The sequence below is a fragment of the Mustela erminea genome, chromosome 20, assembly GCF_009829155.1.
Source record: "Mustela erminea isolate mMusErm1 chromosome 20, mMusErm1.Pri, whole genome shotgun sequence".
NCBI classification, from domain to species: domain Eukaryota; kingdom Metazoa; phylum Chordata; class Mammalia; order Carnivora; family Mustelidae; genus Mustela; species Mustela erminea.
Genome location: NC_045633.1, coordinates 6,713,934 through 6,734,641, shown reverse-complemented (window position 1 = coordinate 6,734,641; position 20,708 = coordinate 6,713,934). Strand labels below are relative to the sequence as shown.

General features: G+C 44.5%; 1 long non-coding RNA gene and 1 pseudogene across 2 annotated transcripts in view; both read right to left on the bottom strand.

Annotated features, from left to right (window-relative positions):
* The window catches only part of LOC116580558, a 51,098-nt gene extending 31,431 nt beyond the window's left edge, over window positions 1-19,667 (bottom strand). For both annotated transcript variants that reach the window (XR_004281712.1, XR_004281711.1), the window contains exon 1: window positions 19,452-19,667. This is a non-coding gene — a long non-coding RNA (uncharacterized LOC116580558). The remainder of the gene's footprint in view (window positions 1-19,451) is intronic.
* Window positions 12,209-12,842, bottom strand: LOC116580554 (annotated as a pseudogene).
* Window positions 19,668-20,708: the final 1,041 nt, after the last annotated feature.

The window sequence follows — 20,708 nt, the reverse complement described above, 5'->3', positions numbered from 1 at the left end:
GCATTCTTATTTTCATCCTCTAAAGTGGCCCACAAAGGCTTCAGGGAACAAGAGCGGCACAGAGCAACCAGAAGCAATTTACACTGAGCGCGGCCCCATGGCAAGGGGCGGTACAACTCCCCCCAGGCAGAGATGCCTGAGAATCAGCACAGCAGGCCCCTTCCCCAGAAAACACCTGGAAGAACAAGTGAACACCAAGTTTAGGAGCACACAGGAGTGCAAAATTCCAATACTAAGGAAAACAGTAAATAGAATTCAAAGGTTTTTTCATGATTTATCTTTCAGTCTAAAATTTTTCCTTTCCTTTTTTTTCTTTTTTCCATTCCAATTAGTTTCTTATTTTATCAACTCTTCTTTTTTAAGTTTTTTTTTAATTGACAGAGAGAGAGATCACAAGTAGACAGAGAGGCAGGCAGAGAGAAGGGAGAAGCAGGCCCCCTGCTGAGCAGAGAGCCCGATGTGGGGCTCGATCCCACGACCCTGAGATCATGACCTGAGCCGAAGGCAGAGGCTTAACCCACTGAGCCATCCAGGCGCCCCCCTTTTTAAGTCTTTTTAAATTTTCATTTTCTATATTTACATTTTTTAGATATATTCTTCATTTTTTGCTTCCTTTCACTGTATTCAGTGTTATGTTTGTATATATGTAACTTTGGTGATTTTACACTTTTGGGATTTGGTGGGGTTTTTTTTTGTTTGTTTGTTTTTGTGTATTTGGGGTTTGTTTGTTTTTTGTCTTTTTTTTTTCAGAGAGAGAGAGAGAGAGAGAGAGAGCGCGCATGCATGCACAAGTGGAGAGAGAAGCAGGCTCCCTGCAGAGCAAGGAGCCCAATGGGGAACTCGATCCCAGGACGCCGGGATCATGGCCTGAGCCAAAGGCAGTGGCTTAACTGACTAAGCCACCCAGGCCTCCCGGATTTGGTGTCTTTTAACAACCTAGTACCTCCTGGAGGTTTGACCACCTGGGAGATTATATTCTCTTTTTGCACCCCCGTCCCCACATATTTTTTTCCTTTGGTTTTTGGTTTCTGACCTCTTTGAATTTCACTAGTGTGTATTTTGCTTGGGTCATGGTTGATATTTTTTATTTTGCTCTCTTGTTCATCCATTCTTCTCTGGGCAAAATGAATAGGAGGAATTCACAACAAAAAAAAGAAAATACTCTCTGCCACAGATCTAATCCATAGGGATGTAAATAAAATGTCAAAGATGGAATTTGGAATAATGATTATAAGCTGGGCTTGAAAGAAGGATAAAAGACACTAGAAAATCTCTTAGTGCAGAAATAACATGTAATCAGGCTGAAATTAAAAATGCTTTAACTGAGATTCAGTCTAAATTGGATGATCTAACAGCTGCAGTACATGAGACAGACGAGAAAGGAAATGACACAGAAGACAAGTGGATGGAAAGGAAGGAAGCTGAGGAATAGAAAAGCAACTAATGGACCATGACGGGAGGCTTCAAGAAATCAGCAAAACCAAACGTGAAACAATATTAGAAATGTGGTCCCTGAGGAGATAGAGAGAGAGATACACACACAGAATATATTTAAACAAATCATAGCTGGAAACTTCCCTCATCTGGGGAAGAATGCAGGCATACAAGTTCAAGACCTAGAGAGGACCCCTTTCAAAATCAATAAAAATAGATCAACACCACAACAGATAGGAGTGAAGCCTGCACATTTTCAGAGACAAAGAGAAAATCCTGAAAGCATCTCAAGACAAAAGGTTCCTAACCTACAGGTGTGGCAACATTAGGCTGGCAGCAGACCTATCCACAGACCTGGGAAGCCAGAAAGGGCTGGCAGATATCTTTGGGGTACTAAATGAGAAAAACATACAGCAAAGAATACTTTATCCGGCAAGGCTGTCACTCAGAATGGAAAGAGAGATAAAGGGCTTTCTGGACAAAGAGAAACTGAAAGCCAGCCCTGTAAAAAAAATATTACAGGGGATCTTTGAAACGAGGAGAGAGCCCAAAAGTAAGAGAGACTGGGAAGAAACAGAGACATTCTACAGAAACACAGACTTTAGAGGTAATACAATGGCACTCAATTCATATCTCTCAATAGTTACTCTGGATGTAAATGGGGTAAATGCTCCAATCAAAAGACACAGGGTGAGACACCTGGGTGGCTCAGTCAGTTAAGCCACTGCCTTCAGCTCGGGTCATGATCCTAGAATCAAGTCCCCCATCAGGTTTCTTGCTTGACAGGAAGCCTGCTTCTCTCTCCGCCTCTGCCTGCCACTCTGCCTGCTTGTGCACTTGCTATCTCTCTCTGATAAAAATAAATAAATAAATAAATAAATAATCTTTTTTAAAAAGAGACACAGGGTATCAGACTGGATATGCTATCCACAAGAGACTCATTTTAGACCTACAGACACCTCCAGATTGAAAATGAGAAGGTAGAGATCTATTTGTCATGCTAATGAACCTCAAAAGAAAGCTGAGGTAGCAACCCTCATATCAGAGAAATTAGATTTTATTTTATTTTATTTTTTAAAGATTTTATTTATTTATTTGACAGAGATCACAAGGAGGCAGAGAGGCAGGCAGAGAGAAAGAGGGGGAAGCAGGCTCCTGCCAAGCAGAGAGCCCGATGTGGGGCTCGATCCCAGGACCCTGGAATCATGACCTGAGCCGAAGGCAGAGGCTTTATTTAACCCACTGAGCCACCCAGGCGCCCTGAGAAATTAGATTTTAAACCAAAGACTGTAGCAAGGGTTGAAGAAGGATGTTTAAAGGGTCTATACCCAACAAGAAGTTCTAAGAATTACAAATATTTATGCTCCTACCTTGGGAGTAGCCAATTATATAAGCCAATTAATAACCAAATTAAAGAAACACTTTGATAATAATACAATAATCATAGGGGACTTCAACACCCCACTCAGATAATGGACAGATCATCGAAGCAGAGGGTCAACGAGGAAACAAGGGCTCTAAATGACACACTGGATCAGAGGGACTTAAGGGATATATACTTACAGAATATTCTAGCCTAAGCCACAGAATACACATTCTTCTCCAGTGCACATGGAACATTCTCCAGAATAGATCACATACTGAGTCATAAATCAGGTTTCAACTGATATTATTACAGTTGCTTTAATTGATATATTTCTGAACCCACAGTTATGTTTCCTGTAGGTGTGCATTCAGTGACTTCTTGCTCCTTGATCACTTTTAAAAAGTGAGTTAAACTTCATCCTCCTCCTCTTTTTTTTAAGGATTGTATTTATTTGACACAGAGAGAGATCACAAGTAGGCAGAGAGGCAGGCAGAGAGATTATTCCCTGCATATTTTCAGACCACAATGCTTTGAAACTGGGACTTGACCACAAGACGACATTTGGAAGAAACTCAAAGACTTGGAGACTACAGAGCATCCTACAGAACAATGAATGGGTCAGCTAGGAATTTAAAGAAGAATCTTAAAAATTCATGGAAATGAATGAAAATGAAAACACAGGTGTTCAAAACCTTTGGGATATGGCAAAGGTGGTCCTAAGAGGAAAGTACATAGCAATGCAAAACTTTATCAAAAAATAAGAAAAGTCTCAAATATACAGCTAACCTAACACCTAAAGGTGCTGGGAAAGGAGGAGTGAATAGAATCTAAACCAAGCAGGAGAGGAGAAATTGCAAAGATTAGAGTGGAAATCAATGAAATAGAAATGAGAAGAACAGCAGAACAGATCAATGAAACTAGGAGCTAGTTTTGAAATTCATAAGATTGAAAACCCCCTAGCCAGACTTATCCAAAAGAAAGGGGAAAGGACCCAGAATAATAGCATGAATGAAGGAGGGGAGGTCACGACCAACACCAAGGAAATATGAACAATTTTAAGAACATATTATAAGCAACTACATGACAACAAATTAGGTAATCCAGAAAAAATGGATGCATTCCTGGAAACTTAAAAACTACCAAAATTGAATCGGGAAGAAAGAGAAAATCTGAACAGACCCATAACCAGCAAGGAAACTGAAGCAGTGATCAAAAATCTTCCAACACACAAGTCCAGGGCCAGAAGCCTTCCTAGGGGAATTCTACCAAACATTTAAAGAAAAACTAACACCTATTCTTCTGAGGCTATTTCAAAAAATGGAAGTGGAAGGAAAACTTTCATGCCTGTTCTGTAAGGCCAGCATGACCTTGATCCCCAAATCAGACAAAGACCCATGGATGTAATGTTAAAAGGACTACTCACCACAACCAAGTGGGATTTATTCTTGGGATGTATGGGTGGTTCAACATTCACAAATCAAATCAACATAACACATCACATTAATAAAAGAAAGGACAAGAGCCATATGATCCTCTCACTTGATGCAGAAAAAGCACTGGACAATATGCAGCATCCTTTCTGGATTAAAACTCTCCAGAGTGTAGGTATAGAGGGAACATACCTCAATAACATAAAAGCCATCTATGAAAAGCCCACAATGAATATCATTCTCAGTGGGGAAAAACTGAGAGCTTTTCCCCTAAGGTCAATAACATGACAGGGATGCCCACTCTCACCATAGTTATTCAACTAGAAGTCCCAGTCTCAGCAATCAGACAACAAAAAGAAATAAAAGGCATCTGAATGGGCAAAGAAGTCAAACTCACTCTTTGCAGATGACATGATGCTTTATGGGGGAAACCCAAAAGACACCAGCCCCAAATTGCTAGAACTCACACAAGAATTCAGCAACATGGTAGAATATAAAACTCAATGCACAGAAATCAGCTGCATTTCTATACACTAACAATGAGACAGAAGAAAGAGAAATGAAGGAATTGATCCCATTCACAAATGCACCAAAACCCATGTAAAAGTATGCCATGGATCTGAATAATGCTGAAGTACTTAGGGAAAAAATAAAACATTTAAGAACACGTATTCTGAATATTTTCTTGCAAGCTTGCCCATTCATTTTCTTCGTGTATCCATTTTTCTTTCTAATTAGCACTTTTTTTTGTTCTCTATACAAAATATCTGCATACCCCAAAGTTGTCAAGTTATTTCCCCTTGTTTTCATAGGGAAGTTTTATGGTTCTAGCTTTTCTTTTCTTTTTTTACATTTATTATTTATTTGGGAGAGGAGGAAGGGCAGAGGGAAAGAATTTCAAGCAGACTCCCCGCTGAGTGTCGAGCCTGACACAGTGCTTGACTCCAGATGGGGTCCACGTGGGGCTTGACACAGGGCTCAATCTCATAATGCTGAGACCATGGTCTGAGCAAAATCAGGAGTCAGACCCTTCAGGGACTGAGCAAACCAGGTGCCCCTGGTGCAAAGTTTTATATTTAGGTTTATGATCCATCCCAAATTAATGCCTGTGTACAGAATGAGTTCGGGGTCAAGGTCCATTTTGTTTCCGCTTGAATACCCAGTTTACCCAGAATTATTCACCAAAAAGTCTTCCCTTTCCCCCACTAAATGGATTTGACATGACACTCTGGGCAAAAATCAACTGACAATACTTGTTGTGATTGCTCTATTTTTGGATTCTATTCTGTTTCACTGATCTATCTTTACCCCCAAAGACTTTGATTACTGTGGCTTTACTATAGGTCTTAAAAGTAGGTGGGAATAAGCAGTGAAAGTTCTTCAAATGTGTTCTTTTAAAGACTTTTTTAGCCATCCTAGACCCTTTGCATTTCCATATAAATTTTAGAACCTACTTGTTCATTTCTTCTAGGGAAAAAAAAAAAAAAAGATGGCTTTGGTGGCTAAGTCAGAAAAGCATCTGGCTTCACCTTGGTCATGATCCTGAGGCCTCAGATCAAGCTTTACTTGAGGCTTCCTCCTGGGGGAGGCAGGACAGGGGGAGGAGGGCTTGCTTCTCCCTCACCTTCTGCTTCTGCTCTTGGTCCGTATCCCTTTCTCTCTCTCTCAAATAAAATCTTTTAAAAATAATAAAAATAAAATGTTTAAAAGATGGCTAGTTTTGACTGGGTTTGCATTGCTTGCATGAATCAAGTCATGGGAAACAGCGATCTCAATGACAAATCTTCCGAGGCATGAACAAAGTATATCTCCCAATTATTTTGGTCTTCTTGAATTCCTCTCAACAATGTTTTACAGTTTTCTGTGTAAGGCTGTTTCATATCTTCCATGAGATTTATTCACAGCCAGCGCTTTGTTGTTGTTGTTTTTGTAATTAGGCTCCACACCCAGCATGGAGCCCAGTGCAGGAATTGAACTCACAACCCTGAGTTCAAGACCTGAAATCAAAAGTCAGATGATTCATTCACTGAGCCACCCAGTTACTCCAACCAGTTTATGTTTTAGATGCTCCTGTAAAATATTTTAAATTTTCATTCTCCTTTCCATGTATGTTTATCATGCATCTGTCTGACAATGAATTCCTATCCAGAATACACAATGAATTCCAACAAGTCAAAACCAAAAACAACATTAACATCAACAATGGGCAAAAGAGGTGAACAGACGGTCCCCAAAAGATGTAGGAATGCCCACTACACACACGAAAAGGTGCCTAACTCAGATCATTCGTCACCAGGGAAATGCAATGTGAAAGCATAATGAGATGCTATTTCACCCTCACTGACAACACAGAATATTAACGAGGATGCTGAGCAACTGGAGTGTCAGTATATTGCTGGTGGGAAGTGTTAACTGATCAAACACTTCGGAAACAAGGCTAGAACTTCGATATATCCCCACCCTGTGACTAAGCAATCCCACTAAGCAAGTTCAGGAGAAATTTAAGACTTCTGTAAGAATGTTTATTGTAGCCTATTCACAATGACCAAAAACTTGGATACAATGAAATGTCTAATCATCAAATGAACAGATGAACATGCACTACATATGAAGGAGCAAACTATCTTTACACTGACAAAGACTTTCTCCTTGACCAAACTCTAGCCAATGTCCACTGTGCCCTCTTCTCAGCTAGGCCTCAACCTTGAATTATCACACACAGACTTCACCAAACACTAACATAGTTTCTAACAGCTCAAGGCCCCTCACCGAGGATGGCACCAGTCCCCCTTACTGCCTGCCTGAGAAAACTCAAGGTAGCTACTGTTTCTTCAGCCAACACTGAAAAATCAGGCCCCTGCCTCCCAGTGAGCAAATCCAGGTGGTTTCACAGAGACAAAGACCTTTCCCACTTTTGGTCATCTTTTCCTTCCCTGACTTTATTCAGTCCCAGCCTTACTCCCTCATTCTCTCCTTTAAAAGCCCGCTGGACAAATCCAGATTGAGTTTCATGCATGCAGGACTCTTTACCTGATTGTAGTAGTTATTAGATTAAAATCTGTCCTCATCAGTTGCACTAAGATCTGGCACCTTTTATCTTTGATATGTGCACACAACAGGGATAAACCTCAAAGAACACACAAAGTGAAAGAAGACAAAAGAATACATGCTGCATGATTCCATTTATACAATGTTCAAGAACAGGCAAATCTAATCTACCACAGATCCTGAAATCAGAAAATGACCAGTGGGGGTAAGGAGACCAACTAGAAAGAGATACGAGGATAACTTCTGGAGTTTCAGATACACTTTATGTCTTGTGTTTGGGGGTGGTACACAGATATACAGTTGACCCTTCAACAATGCAGTGGCTAGGGGTACCCATTCCTGTGCAGTCAAAAATTTGCATATAAATTTTTTCTCCCCCAAAACTTTACTACTAATTGCTAACCACTGACCAGAAGTCTTACTGATAATATAAACAGTTGATTAACACATATTTTGTATGGTGAATGTATTATACATTGTATGCCCTCACTAAAGTACACTAAAGAAAATATTCAGAAAATCATGAAGAAAAGACATTTGCATTACTGTACTATATTTATAGAAAAATGTGCATATAAGTGGTCCCATGAAATTCAAATCCATGTTGTTCAAGAGTCAACTGTGTACATTCCTTAATGCTCATCAAACTGAACACCTGAGCATTTTATTTTATAAATTATCTCTTTCCCTACCCTTCCCTCCCAACTCCATTTTCTTCTTCCTCTCCCCCTCTGTCTTTAGGAATACCTGGGGCAATTCTTTTCTTTTTTTTTTTTTTTTCTTTTAAGAAAGCTCCACTCTCAGCATGGATGCAACATGGGGCTTGAACTCACAACCCTGAGATTGAGACCTCAGCTGAGATCAAGACTCACACACTCAACCCGATTAAGGCACCCAGGTACCCCTACCTGGAGAAATTCTAAAGGAAAAAAAAATAGATGAAAGATGTGACTGACCCTTCAAGTCCCCCCCCCCCTTTTTTTTTAAAGATTTTATTTATTTATTTGACAGACAGAGATCACAAGTAGGCAAAGAAACAGGCAGAGAGAGAGGAGGAAGCAGGCACCCTGCTGAGCAGAGAGCCCGATGCGGGGCTCGATCCCAGGATCCTGGGATCATGACCTGAGCCCAAGGCAGAGGCTTTAACCCACTGAGCCACCCAGGCACCCCTCAAGTTCCCCTTTCAATCTTGACCTACACCTTCTTTAGTAAGAGGATACCAATTTTTATGAGGTACCAATCTTCCCTGTGAGAAATTCTCCTCTCCCACATGTTCCTGCAGCTAGGGGTAGGACCACATGCCTAACTGTGGCCAATGACACATATGTTGAAATCTTCATGGTAGGGCTTCCTGAAAAGCTATTGCTCTTAAACATGTGCCTTTTGTCAGTGTCCCTTTCTTTTCTTCCTTCCTGGAGTACAGTGGCTCAAATGAACTAAGAAAACGGTGCTGTTCCCTGGTACAAACCTATTATTCTGAGGAGCAAGCTATGGGACCTCTCAATCAATTCACAACTAAGTTACATCGCAAGTCAAAATGTGTAGGCATCAAAATGAAAAAAGCAAGTCCAACTGGAAGTGAGGAAGGATATACGCATGGCTGTGTTAAAGCATATATAAGAATTTGGTATCTAAGTTACATTTCAAATCCATGGGGGATATAGGCCATCACTAGGTGGTGTAGGGACAAAAAGGGCTACCTTATAACATACAAAATAATACGGATAGATAAATGGTCTAAGCAATAGAATCCAAAACCATAAAAGTGTTAAAGGAAAATGTAGTACTGATTGAAAAGGTCTTTTAAAGCATCATCTCAAAGCCACAAGCCATGAAGTTAGGCTGTCAGATTTGGCACCATAAAGATTCAGAATGAAATGTATCATGAGGGATGCCTGGGTGGCTCAGTTGGTTAAGCAGCTGCCTTCAGCTCAGGTCATGATCCCAGCGTCCTGGAATCGAGTCCCACATCGGGCTCCTTGCTCAGGAGGAAGCCTGCTTCTCCCTCTGCCTCTGCCTGCCATTCTGTCTGCCTGTGCTCACTCTCTCCACCCCCCCTCTCTTTGATAAATAAATAAAATCTTAAAAAAAAAAAAAAGAAATGTATCATGAAATGTATGGTAAAGGCTAAACTCAAAGACAAGAAGAGTTTGGGACAAAATACTGCAACAAGTACAGAGGCCAAGGACTACCATTCTACACATAAGAAGTTCTTAGAAATCAACATAAAGGGGCACCTGGGAGGCTCAGCCTTTGGCTCAGGTCATGATCCCAGGGTCCTGGGATCCAGCTTTGCTTCTAGCTTCCTGCTCTGGGGGGAGCCTGCTTCTCCCTCTCCCTCTGCCTGTCATTCTGCCTACTTGTGCTCTCTCTCTCTGCTGCTCGCCTTGCTTATGCTTGTGTGCGCTCTCTCTCTCTGTCAAATAAATAAATAAAATCTTTTTTTTTAAAGATTTCATTTATAAAAAAATAAAGATATCATTTATTTATTTGACAGAGAGAGAGAGAGATCATAAGTAGGCAGAGAGGCAGGCAGAGAGAGAGGGGGAAACAGGCTCCCTGCTAAGCAGAGAGCCCAAGGTGGGGCTCAATCCCAGGACCCTGAGATCATGACCTGAGTTGAAGGCAGAGGCTTAACCCACTGAGCCACCCAGGTGCCCAAAATCAATAAATAAAATCTTAAGGGGAAAAAAACTCAAAATAAAAAATAACATCAACAATAAAAACATAAATACCCAAAGAGACAACCCAGTAGAAAATGAAAAGGAGAAACAGGCAAAAAACTATCAGTGACAGTGACCAACTAAAAATACTCAGTCTTCCTACTGATTATAAACACATAAACTTAGGGGCACCTGAGTGGCTCAATGGGTTGAGTGTCTGACTCCTGATTTTGGCCCAGGTCATGGTCTCAGGGTTGTGGGATCCGGCCCCACTCAGGCTCTGCGCTGAGGGAAACGTGCTTCAAATTCTCTCTCTCCCTCTCCTTTTGCTCCTTCCCCATTCTCTCTCTCTTTCTCTCAAAATACAAGGAATATTTTTCTGCCTTCCAGCTGACAGTTTAAGAGACTGAGACTATTCTGTGATTAGCATCTTATTTACCATGGGTGAGAAAAGAAATTGACATAACCTCTTTTGAGGACCAATTCATAGAAGCTTCTCCCCTGAAATCCATCTCACTGGGAAATTCAAACACACATGCAAAAATGTTCATCACAGCCCCAATAGTCACCCAAATGATGAACAGAAATATCATAAGTACAACCACATTGTGGAATACTACTCAGCCAATTAAAAAAAAGAAAAATGAGGCAAGAACTTATATGCCCACTTTATTTAAATTAGGATACTGGGTGGGGGAAATGCATTCACTTTTGTCATTTAAAAAGTTAATCCTAAAGGTGCACCTTGCTGGCTAGTTGGAAGAACAGGGGATTCATGATCCGGTGGTTATGAATCCAATCCCAAGTTACAGACACAGATTCTATGAAAACAAAATCTTAAAAATTAAAATTAAGTGTAAAAGAAAAATAATTAGTATTCTAGATCTGAGACCATTGTTTTCCATAAATATTTTCCAAATTAAAATTTGTTCCCTTTTCGAAAAAATGGGGGGGGGGGAAGCCATGATTTATTCAACTTTCTTGATGGGCAAGTTTGGCAGCTAATTTATCCTCCATAGAATGAGAGTATTCTCATTCTCAAGTGACCTATCTTATCTGGGGAGGGAAAACAGCTGCCCCCACCTTCAGAATATCTCAGATCAAAATCTCAACCTGCTCTCTGGGCTGAGCTGTGTAGATGCCAACACTGTGAGGAAAGGCCTAGGCTGTCTGGAAAATGCTGCCTCTGCCAAGAGGTGATCCTGTGACCCATTTGCACATCAAGGGGGACATTTTTTTGCTTTTGTTTTTTTAGAGTCTACAGTGCATTTTATATTCATCTTAGATTTATACATTTCATATATGCTTTTAAAGCTTCAATTAAGGGGCTCCTGGGTGGCTCAGTGGGTTAAAGCCTCTGCCTTCAGCTCGGTTCATGATCCCAGGGTTGTGGAATCGAGCCCCACATCGGGCTCTCTGCTCAGCCTGCTTCCTCCTCTCTCTCCGCCTGCCTCTCTGCCTACTTTTGATCTCTGTCTGGCAAATAAATAAATTTTTAAAAATCTTTTTAAAAAACGGTTGCCAAACTGTGGAAAGAACCAAGATGCCCTTCAATGGACGAATGGATAAGGAAGATGTGGTCCATATACACTATGGAGTATTCTGCCTCCATCAGAAAGGATGAATACCCAACTTTTGTAGCAACATGGATGGGACTGGAAGAGATTATGCTGAGTGAAATCAGTCAAGCAGAGAGAGTCCATTATCACATGGTTTCACTTATTTGTGGAGCATAACAAATAGCATGGAGGACATGGGAAGTTAGAGAGGAGAAGGGAGTTGAGGGAAATTGGAAGGGGAGGTGAACCATGAGAGACTATGGACTCTAAAAAACAATCTGAGGGGTTTGAATTGGCGGGTGGGTGGGAAGTTGGGGTACCAGGTGGTGGGTATTAGAGAGGGCACGGATTGCATGGAGCACTGGGTGTGGTGAAAAAATAATGAATACTGTTATGCCAAAAATAAATAAAAAATAAATTTAAAAAAATCTTCAATTAACAGTTCAATGCAAAATAAAAAATATATATGCAGCAGTAGTTCTCAGGCACAGAATTTAGGAGGAGACTGGAGCAAGTGCTCTCCCTAGCATACAGTGAATATTATGACCCAAAATAGTGGAATGCTTCCATCTGACCTTGCTGCCTTTTGATTGAATTTTATTACAGTGAACAGCTTTAGTAGGTATGATATTGCTAATTGGAAAGAATGAGACTGAAGTTTATAACCTGTATTTTCTTGAAGTCTGTAAGACCAAAATGACTGGGCTCCTAGATCATCCAATGAAAATAATATTGTCCATAAAATATCTGGAGCATCAGCCTAAGAACCACTGGCCATGGTTATTCAGTGTCTTCAGGCCTCACAGGATGAGGTAATGGTATGACAGATTTCCTCTCAGTGTCTCTGGAAAGAGCTTTCCTCATATCATGGGCATCCTCATCGGGCTACTCGTTGCTGGCCGAGTGGTACTCTATGACCCGTACACGCTGTAGCCCAGCTGCTTGTGCACGTTGACTGCAACTTGGTTAGACACTCTTACAAAGAGATCGCTGAAAAATCCACCCTTTCCTTCTGAAAGCTCCCCTAACAACCCCATAACTTTAGCAGCCAAACCAAGGCATCAAAATTTTGGGGCAACAGAGAGAGCAGTGATGTGCCTGTGCCATTCTTCCTCAGCTACTGAGCCTACTGCATTACCTGTGATATAACCCATTAACTCTCCACCAGGTGCCTCCACAACAATGAAGTACTCTGGCCAGTGGGCAAGGTACTGTAAGTAAAAAGGAATCCCATAAGTTTCTGTAAATGGATCCAAGTTAATGTTGTTGAAGCGGAACAGGTCATCGCATGTGAAGGCCCGGAGCATAGTCACTGCACCGTGAAGCTGGCTTAGGAGACCCCCCTGAGGGGGACGTTTTTAAATGAGGTTAAAATCACATCAACGGGAATTCTCACAATAGAATTTCAGAAGTCTTACAGCCCCTGGCCTGCTTTCTAAAACACACAGACCACTAAAAACCAGTGAAATAGAACATGGCAATTTGGAGACCTCATCAGGGAATAGAACCTTGAGCATCTACATTCAGTTCCTCGTCACTCTGGTGGCTGAGAAGTACTTACTGGGGTCTACAGGGCATGAGGCACTGAGACACACATGGTCCCTCCAGGCACCATTAGTCCCATGGGGTAGATAATCATTAAACAAGATGTCTGTGTTGCAACGGGACTGACTGCCACAAAGGACATGCACAGAGAAGAGATAGTGGGCTGGACCTTGTCTGCAGGTGTCAGGGGCCTCCGGAGGGAGCTGCATCTGACATGAACCAGAAGAGCCAGAGGCTGGGCACCTTCTTGACTCATGGGCCTCACCCACATCCAATCTGTCAGTACATCCCATCAGCTCCTCCTTCAACATGTACCCAGATATGGGTCGATTAGCTGCACTTCCACCCCTACCACCCTGATCAAAGCCAGCAGCATCTCTTGTCCTGGGGGAGAAAGTGTCTCAGGCAGAGGGAGCAGCCGAGCTGCCCCACGACCAGCAGGCACAGGGCACACTGGAAGGACTGACTGGATCCTATAGGGCAGGGAAGGTGAGCCGGAAGCAAGACTGGAGAAGGAGGATGGAGCAGCCGTGCAGACACATAAGGAACATTTGGGTTCATCTCCAACAGCAACAAGAAGCCATGAAACTAGGCAGTGACATGATAGAATGAGCCTTCCACAAACCTATGGCTCCATGGGAACATGGGGATCTGGGAAACGGAGGAGAGCCTGGAAGCTACCTGGGCAGACTAGCCATGGGTCAAAAGACAAATGATCATAACTCGGACTGCGACAGCAGGAGCAAATATAGAGAAAACGTGGTAGATTCCAAAAACTGTTTAGCAGATAAAATCACAGGTCTGGGTGAGTGATTGCAGAAGGGGGAAGAAAGTCAAAGCAGATGACTTTTTCCTTTTGCACGGGGGAGCTGAAGGACACAGTGGTCCCATTCATGGAGCTCGGGGGGTGGGGGTGGCAAGAAGGAAAATACAGGAAGGGAATCTTGAGAACAGTTTTGGAAAGACTGGATTTGAGATAACTCTGAGACATGCAAATGCAAATTTCCAGTTGGCAGCAGGAGACCCAGGGTACCATGGGAGGATCATGAAAAGCAAAGAGATTCACACCACACAGTGCAGATTCCACCTTGGAGCCAATGGGGAATCAAAAGCTTTCCAGTAACACAGTAACAAAAGAAGATGTGGGATTCCAAAAAGATCACCCTGGCCAGAGCAGGAGCATGTGGTTGGCAGAGGGAGCTGGACGAGAAGCAGGTAGGACGAGGAGGATGGGTTGCAACAGAGCAGGCAGGAGAAGGGACCTGAGCCAGGGGTGTGGCCACAGGGAAGGAAAAGGGAACAGACTTGCCCTTGGTCACCAGTGTAGCACCCATGCGGCTCCTGGGGATGGTCGAAAACCAAGTGCACATCACCTCCCTGACTTTAAACCCCTCGGTCCTCCTGCATTTCACTCTCTGACAGTCTCTCCAGAACGCTCTCTTGCTCCCTGCTCTCCAACACAACATCAGGTGCTGCTGACACAGCCCTGGGCTTCAGTGTCCAGGCTAGTTTCCCCTGTCTGGAAAACACGTATTTGTCTTTTGAAGACTTCCCTCCTCCATGGGGCAAGAAGGAAGAGCAGTGCTGACACCGAGGAGGTGGCCTGGCACCATGAGCAAGACTGCACGACTGGTAGAAGTGGCCTGGCATGCATAGAGAGGCCATATGGTTCCCTTGCTGGGCACAAACGACCTCACAGAACAGCAGCACAAGGTGACCTGGCTAGGGTGAAGAAGGGAGACAAAATAGGCCCACTCAGACAAAACCAGGTGGTTGGTCCACCATAAAATACCAATCATCCCCTCTCCCGGTTCGAAGGAGTGAATGCCTTCCTTCTGAATGACACAGTTCATCTCACTACTCACACCACCCTCTAGAAAAGACTGATAGAGCTACCCAATCACAGCACTGATTCACCTCCCAGCAGCACCCAGTCCAGAGCACACCCCTGCTTCCTTGAACACTCTCAAATACATCTGCTCAAAGCCCAAATCTTGTATGTTCTTTCTAACACTCTTTCTTACTGATCAGCCCCACAGTGCCCATGATGTAGGTTCTCCCCAATGATGAGTAATGAACCCACTGTGTTTAAGGACAGGTGTGCTCCCAGTGGCCTCTGGGGAGGACGTTGACCATTGTCATGGTAGGAAAGGTCAGTTCCCTTTCTTGGAGGGACGTTCACGGAGTTCCAATCTGAAGGTTCCCATCTTCTCCGTGAAGCAGGACCCATCCCATGGCCCATGTTATGCAGAGAATGAAGGAGGAGGGCGGCATCAATCACAGGGTTGAGGAGAGTGGGAAAAGTCTGCTGGAAGGATTCCGGAGAGTGGGAAAGGGAGCTGCCCAGAGAACCACAGAATGGGGGAGCTCCATGAGGACACAGGGGAGGCTGGTTGGCAAGAACTCACAGTCATTCTGAGCTGCTCTGCTGTGTGATTCCCACCATCAGGATTCAAGGCAAACATGGATGCTTTGTGTCACCCAGAGTTTGGGGTTTACTCAGACGAAAGGCAAGGGTAGAAGAAGCATTGCCAGGACAACGGATGAATCATGGGCTGGGAACTCTAATCTCAGCTGAGAGATGAGCGCCTCGAGGGAGAATAAAGGACAGAAAAATCCAAGGAGGTCCTCGGGAAGAGCACACTGATGGCAGAGCAGAAATAACAGATGGAACATGGTGGAAAGAAGAGATCAGGGCTGAAAGGAGCTGCACTGCTCATGTGCGAGGTGGTGCGGCATCAGGGTGGAAATCCAGGGCACCACACTGGGAGTGGTGACAGAGGTGATCACTGCAGAGGAGGCATTCAAGAAAATGAGTTTGTAAAAATGAGTGCCCTGTGTGGAAGGTCCACACAGGACCCTGTGTGGGTCCTCCATGTGCACACTGAGGCCACCCAGGCCAATGTCTATAGTCAAGACAGAGAGGAAGGCTGTGGGTCCGGCACCCAAGTCTTCCATGAATTGGGTGAATAACTGTGGGGGACAGGGAGAAAACAGTAATGATAAGGCCAGCGTGCTCCACCTGGGGACCATGGATCACAAAGAAATGGCATGGGGGCAAAAAAGAGGGAGGACACCAATCTTGAATCCCCCGATCCTGAAAATGCAGGGTATGAGAACATAGGCAGCTCCTTTGGGGACTTAAGGAACAGATGTACACCGCCCCCCCAGAAGGGACAGGGTCAAAGCAAAGAGAGGGAAGAAATGGCTAAGGAGAGGCTGAGGAAAGAGAGGAGGCTGGCAATTATGGACACTAAATTTCCCAGGTCATTCATGGGGAGGGCATAGGGATGGGGGTCACGAGCTTAAAAAAAAAAAAAAAAAAAAAGAGGGAAGTGCCTTAAGGGAAGATCAGGATGGGAAGATAAGAGAGAGAGGAATCGGGAGCCACGAGAGTTGGTGATCACGGTAAGTGCTTGAAAAGTCCTATTGAACCAAATGCAATTATTAGAATATAACAAATAAGCCCGATATATCCCGTAGAAGAGTTCTAACTGTAGGATGATAGGAGTGAGGGCACCAGTCCATGATGAAGGTCAGGACACTGATGATGGTGACATGGTGCTGACACTAACTACCAGTCTTGAACACCTGCTGTGTGCCCAGTACTGGGGTGGGGGGACCATTCCACATCTAGTCCTTCCAGCAGTCCTCTCAGACAATTCCTTGCATGGCTAGCTCCATGAGGGCTCCGCACTGAAGGAGGGAACATACCAAAACAGCAGAATCCTAGGACTCCTGGGAGGCCAACCGGCTTTCTTAATGGATTTGGGGGCTTTATGGCTGTAACTTAAGGCAGGAGGAACGAATCTGACCCACAGCTAGGACACAGTCAGTAACTTCAACCAAATAATATTCAGAGGGAGGGAAATCATTGGTCACCTGGGTGGCCCAGTCGGTTAAGCACTGGACTCTTCGTTTTGGCTCAGGTCATGATCTGAGGGTTGAGAGATCCAATCTCACATCGGGCTCCACACTCAGTGTGGATTCTGCTTGAGATTCTTTCCCCTTCCTTTCCTTCCTCCTCCTCTCTCCCCTCCCCTGCTCCAGTGGTGTGCACATACTCTAAAATAAATGAATAAATCTGTTAAAAAAAAAAGAATGGAGGGAAATCAAAAGTAGTAATAATAACTTGTGGAAGGCTTCCCTCTGGACCAGATCCTGTGCTGACTGCCTTGGATCTATTTCTCATTTAATCCTTACATCCCAAAGGCAGGTTACCATTCTTATCCCCATTCTGAAGAGAGGAGGGAGGCAGAAAGGGATTTGTCGTGATTCATGCAAAGAATCCCTATGGTATTAATAACATGACTTTCTGACAAGATTGAAGGGTTTAACACACCACAATGAAGTGGCCGATCATGATATCACAGAACTTGAAGGACAGAGCCCTGTAAAGTATCTCCAAACATTAACCTATGGATTTTCCTAATCGTCTTGCATGTTGTTCAGATGAAGGAAAGTCCAGTGCAAAAAAAAAGCTGTCATGAAATGCATCCACATGGCAAACATATCTGGTCTTTATAGCCCTGGACCTATCCCAGAAGATTCTGACTCAGTGAGTCTAGAGGAGGACGTGAGCATCTGTGTTTTGTTTTAATTAAAAGCCCCACAAGGCTCTGCTGATGTGCTCTTTGAGATTAGTACAATGGCCCTAGAGTCTCCCCAATTCCAAACCCAAACTTCCCCTACGATGTGGAGATGGCTGCAGACACAAGAGGGTAGCGGAAACTAAGGCAGAGAAGAACAGAGAAATTATAAAAACTATCGAATAGAGAGTCACGAAAAGGCAAGCTCTAATTATACTACTTCTCTGTCCTTTTCTTGTATCTGCATTACTCTAGTTTTTTTTTTTTAAGTAAGCAAGTTTGCACAAACTGTTACCAAGGAATATTAAATAAATCAATACCAACAACAATTTTAAGTAAATGAAATTGTAATATGCTACTAAAAACTATTTCTTTTCTCTCCGATAGTTTCAGTGGCACTTCAGAGTCTCTTAGCAAACAGCAGTTCATACGAGAAAAATTATTTCTAATTCAACAGTGCCACACATGAGGTCAGTGGCACCTGAAAGCTGGAGAACAAATGAAGTTGGGTGGAGTCCACTTATGTTCACAAATGTCACCACAGACTGCCTCCACGTCTTCAAAACTTCTGTATTTATCTATTCCTTGAATCAACCACCACTAACACCTACTACATGACAGACATGGCACTAAGTGTTTCGTTAATGTTAAGTATCATTTCATCCTTCCGATCACCTATGAAGTGGGATTATTATCATCCCCATTTCTCACATCAGGAAACTGAGACATACAATGGATGAGGAACGTGGCTCATAAGAGGGAGAGCTACAGTCAGCTTGGATCTGGACTCCATGTTTTAAATCACTATGCTTAGTCTCCAAGAACCTACAGAAAGTGCAAGTCTTAACCCCAAACCTTGGTTTTCCCCACCCTATAGTGGCCCCCATGTGGCCCCCAGCTTCAAGGACATTCTCTCAACTCCTTGAACAGTCCACACTCCTTCCCTGCTCTAACGGAACACGCTCCCACATCCGCCTTTATTTCTTAGCCTTCTGGTCTCAGCTTAATGACAAACTCTAATGCACCCTGTAGTTCTCAGCACTCGAGGAAAAACTGTAATTGTGTACTTCACAGGTAATTATTTGCTTCCTGCCTCGTCGAAACAGGTGGTGAGTACCCGAGACACCTGTCGGGCTATTTAACACGTGTTCCCAATCACCACCCACCACCCACCCAAACGCAAGGCCCCACCGCAAAGTACACTCTCAACAATTTCTGCTGGACGAACTACACTCCGGCCTCGTGCTTGCCAATATGTGACACATCTGTGGTGACGACGCTGTCCCCGCTACACCCCTCAGAATGGAGACTCCGGGAACTTTCATCCAAGAGCTCTGGAAAGTACTGGCTCTGGGCACCAATATTACCCGGTCCTGGGCCCGCACTCGACCCCTCCCCCCGCCGCCATGACTGGCTTGATGTCAGGTGCACGATGGGGATCCTGACAAGCCCCAGTGGAATGTCATCTACTCAAGAGGGAGAACCCGAACTTCTTCCCCGTCAACACGACACTTACTCGGTTTACCCTGGTCTTCCAGCAAGACTTTAGCCCCAACAAGGCCGACACCCCGTCTGCCTGGCTCCGGCCGCATCCCCAGCCCCGCTCTCCCCAGGCCCGGCGCACAGCACAGGTGAGATAATCAGCCGCTCCATACACGAAGCCCCGCTCCGGGCTCTTCACAGGCGTGAAACGAAGGGCGCACGAGGTGAGGGCTACCTTTTGGCGAACGAGCGTGTTCCTGAGACACGGGCCCGCCTCCCACCGAGGCCCCAGCCCCCAAAGGACGCCGACCCCTGAGCCCGCGCCCCGCAGGTACCTCTGAGCTAAGAAGCATCTTCACAAGCGACGCGCACTCCCTCGTAGTCTGTGTGGAGGAGGAAACGCAGGAAGTGAAAGAGGGCGTCCTCAGGCCACTGTCCTTGCACGCGGAGGTTCCGGGGTGCTGTGCCCCGCGAAGAGACGTAAGCGGGGTCCACAGGTGCTGAGGAGAACCGCCAGCTTCTGACACCGCGGCTCAGTGAGCCGGCTCCCGTCAGCGGCGCTAACAACCTTCCTGCTCATTGGCCCGTGGGCCCAGTCGCTGATTGGACAATTTCCCCGCCACCTCGGCCTGCGGAACGATTTATTGGACTCCTTTTAGCCCCGCCCACACGCCCGGGAGCTTTCTCACTCCCGGGCGGCGGCGCCCCTGTTAGTTAACGCCTATTCTCTCCTCAAGACGTCTACAAAAGCTGGTTTGTCTCTTAGGTGTTATACGCTGTTCTCAAGTTCTTCAGTTTTCCTGGCGGACTCTGCTTTTTCACTTGGGGAACTTGAGTGGTTTTTTGGCAGATCCTGAATTTTAGAGTTACTAGCGACTCTGATTCCAGGGTCTTTGTTCTGTAACAGGTTTTGTAGTTCTTTACTCTTTTTTTCACAGCCATTTAATTTTTTTGGTGCCTGTGAATAATTTCTGCCCTTCCCTGTTCGTGGACATTCTGTAATACCGCCACTGCCAGTTGATGGCCATCAATTGCCCTCGCTCGATTTTATTCAAGTTCCATGATGGCACTCTGCCTTTCGCAGATTTCATTTGGCTCTAAGCTATTTGTTCCCTGGGATGAAGATTGGGACAGATGCTTCCAATGTCTGACTTTAGCCCCCAGCATTAATATTTCATCTGAGAGTCTGTTGATTTCTTGCGGTGCCGAGATGACATCAGCAACGCCCATGTCATCACCATGGAAAATTCCCCTCCTCAGCACATCTCGGCTGAAATTGAAGATGTGGCCTGTGAAGGAAGTCTCACTGCCAGCCACTCCACCCACGGAATGGCTCAGGCAGAGCCCAGGCCACAAGCCCAAGACAGCATCTCTGTGGGTCCTGGAACTGACCTGGTTCGCTATGGAAAAGAATCCAGTGCAGTTGGACTATCTCACCAAGTGTCCCCAGAACTGCTGCCTAGGGGGAGGCTAAGAATCAGAAGACAATAGGAGTTTGTAGGCAACCCCCAGCTGAGGCCCAGCTGCCCCAGGAATGGCAGCTTAGGCTGCAGGGAACAAATATTTTCTGAATACCTACTATGTGCCAGGCC